This window comes from Echinops telfairi, unplaced genomic scaffold (genome assembly GCF_000313985.2).
Source record: "Echinops telfairi isolate 266 unplaced genomic scaffold, ASM31398v2 ScPeMD7_31;HRSCAF=116, whole genome shotgun sequence".
Lineage (NCBI taxonomy): Eukaryota > Metazoa > Chordata > Mammalia > Afrosoricida > Tenrecidae > Echinops > Echinops telfairi.
Genome location: NW_022103928.1, coordinates 45,401,281 through 45,403,967, shown reverse-complemented (window position 1 = coordinate 45,403,967; position 2,687 = coordinate 45,401,281).

The following is a 2,687-nucleotide window of genomic DNA, read 5'->3' as shown; positions in this document are numbered from 1 at the left end:
CAAAAAGAACTCATTGACATCAACTCTATAGGAAATCAACCCCCGGTGAACTCCCTCTGTCCACAATTGAGGGATAGGAGGAAGTGGTCACTAAACGGAGTACATTGATAAGTTGAGTACAGAAGGCCAAAGGCAGAAGCCTGCCTTGAACAGTTAAAACTTGTCAGCAGATTCCCCCTAGGGTGCATGCTGGACCTGATCTAGTTTCTAAAATCTTATATTTGGGGGGGTTGTATTATTTGGTTTGGTTTTTTATTGTACATATTTGGGGGTGTCTTGGAATGCTATGTCATGGGGGCCACCCTTTTGAAGTTGCAGTATATGGTTTTCATTTTGGGGGTTATGAAAACCAGGACTGATGAACCTATAGAGTCAGCAAGTGGAATAAGGATTTGGGGGGGACGGGGACATGGAGGTGGTGGTGGAGTGAAGGGGTGATGATATCAAGGGGTCCATATAGAAAAACAATGTTTGGAAACTGTGGGAGCAAGTGTACAATTCTGATGGATGTGATTGAAATATGGAATGATTTGATATAGTTATTAATCCCAGTTCATTTTTTAAGTAGCATATGATCAAGAAGCAATGGTCTTGAAGGGAGAAATCCAAGCTGCACTGAAGGCATTAGCCAACAACAAGACCCCAGGAATTGATAGAATACTAATTGAATCAACAGGCTGGGGAAGCACTGGAAGTATTCATTCTTTGACACCAAGAAATAGGGAAGACAGCCACCTGGCCAACAGACTGGGGGAGATCCATATTTGTACCCATTCCAAAGTAAGGTGACCCAATAGAATGCTCAAATTACAGAACAGTATCATTAATATCACATGCAAGTATAATTTTGCTAAAGATCACCCAACTATAGTGCATTGTTATACTTTGCAGTAGTTTATTGACAGGAAGCAATAAGAGGCTCAGGCCTGATTCAGAAGAGGACAAGGAACAAGGGTATCATTGCTGATGTCAGATACATCTTGACTGAAAGTAGAGAATACCAGTAAGACGTTTGCTTGTGTTTTATTGACTATGCAAAGGTATTTGATTGTGTGGACCATAACAACTATGGTCCATACATAGTTGGACCATAAAAGAATAGGAAATCCACAACACTTCATTGTTCTCATTCAGAACTAGTACATGAATTAAGAGACAGTTGTGCAAACAGAAAAGGGAATAATAGTGTGTGGTTCAAATATCAAGAAGGGGCTGATATCAGGGGCTCAAGTGGTAAGAGAATGCTTTGAAAATGATGATGGCGGCATATATATAAACGTGCTTGACACACTGGATGAATGTATGGATTGTGATGAGATGTAAAAGCCCCCAATAAAAGTAAAAAAGAAAAATCAAGAAGGGATTGTATCCTCTCACTATACTTATCTGTATGCTGAGAAACTAATCAGAGGAACTGGATTATATGAGGAAGATTGCAATATCGTGATTGGAGTAAGGCTTATTAACAGCCTGTGTTATGCAGATGGTCCTGCTTTGTCTACTGAGAGTGAGGAAGACTTGAAGTACTTGCTGATGAACGGCAAGGACTGCAGCCTTCCGTATGGATTACTACTCAATGTGAACAAAACCAAAATCCCCCAACTAGACCAGTAGGTAACATCATGATAAATGGAGAAAAGGCTGACATGGTCAAAGATTTTTATCTTTCTTGGATCCACAAAGCTCATGGAAGCAGCAAAGAAGAGATTTTTTAAAAATGTGTTACTTTGGGTAAATCTGCTGCACAAGACCTCTTTAAAGTGTTGAAAAGCAAGGATGTTACTTTGAGGACTAAGGTGAGCCTGACCCAAGCCATGGTATTTTCTTTTGCGTCACATGCACGTGAATGTTGTACCTTGAATAAGGAGGACCGAGGAAGTGTGGATGCATTTGAATGACAGTCTTGGCAAAGAAGGTTGAAAGAGCCCTGGCCTACCGAAAGAACAAACCCATCTGTCTTGGAAGAAGTACAGCCAGAATGCTCCTTAGAACCCAATCCAGGGATACATACGGCAGCCAACTAAATAAGAGGGGGGAAGGAAGAGAAGAAAAAGAAGGAAAAAAAAGGCATGGCAGTGAGGAAGCAGGGCACTAACCCCCCCAAGGGGAGAGTATTGTTTATATTTCCACAGGAGAGGAAGAGAGAGACCAGGCTTCAATGCAATGCACCAAGACATGAATACAACATACCGGCATGTACCAGGGAACCAATAGAGAGGTGTGCAAGGCTGGCCTCAATCCCAATTATGTGGACACCTCCACCCCACCCTTCAGAAGAATGCACTTCAGAGGACAGCATTGAGGCTACAGCTTGGGGAGATGGGTGAGTTGGATTAGAGCACATGGGAGAAGCGCAAAGGGATGGAGAGGGTGGAGAGGACATCCTGGCCCACCAAGCCCCAAGGACGATGCTCCTGCTAAGAGCAGAGAATGCACAGGGAGGACCATAGGGCTGGCCACACCGCAGGACATGGCATTCCTCACTGAACCATGGTGCTGCGGGGGACAGCACTGGAGACACAGTGTGGGAACAGTGCACGGTCTGGCTCCATCACGCTGGGGTGAGGCACTGAGGGTATGCAGTGAGCAACATGGGGAGCAGAGTGATGCAATCCCTGGGGAATACCAAAAATAGACATTGGAGACAGAGTGTGGCACCCCATCAGACTCAACTGGAAAACACTCAT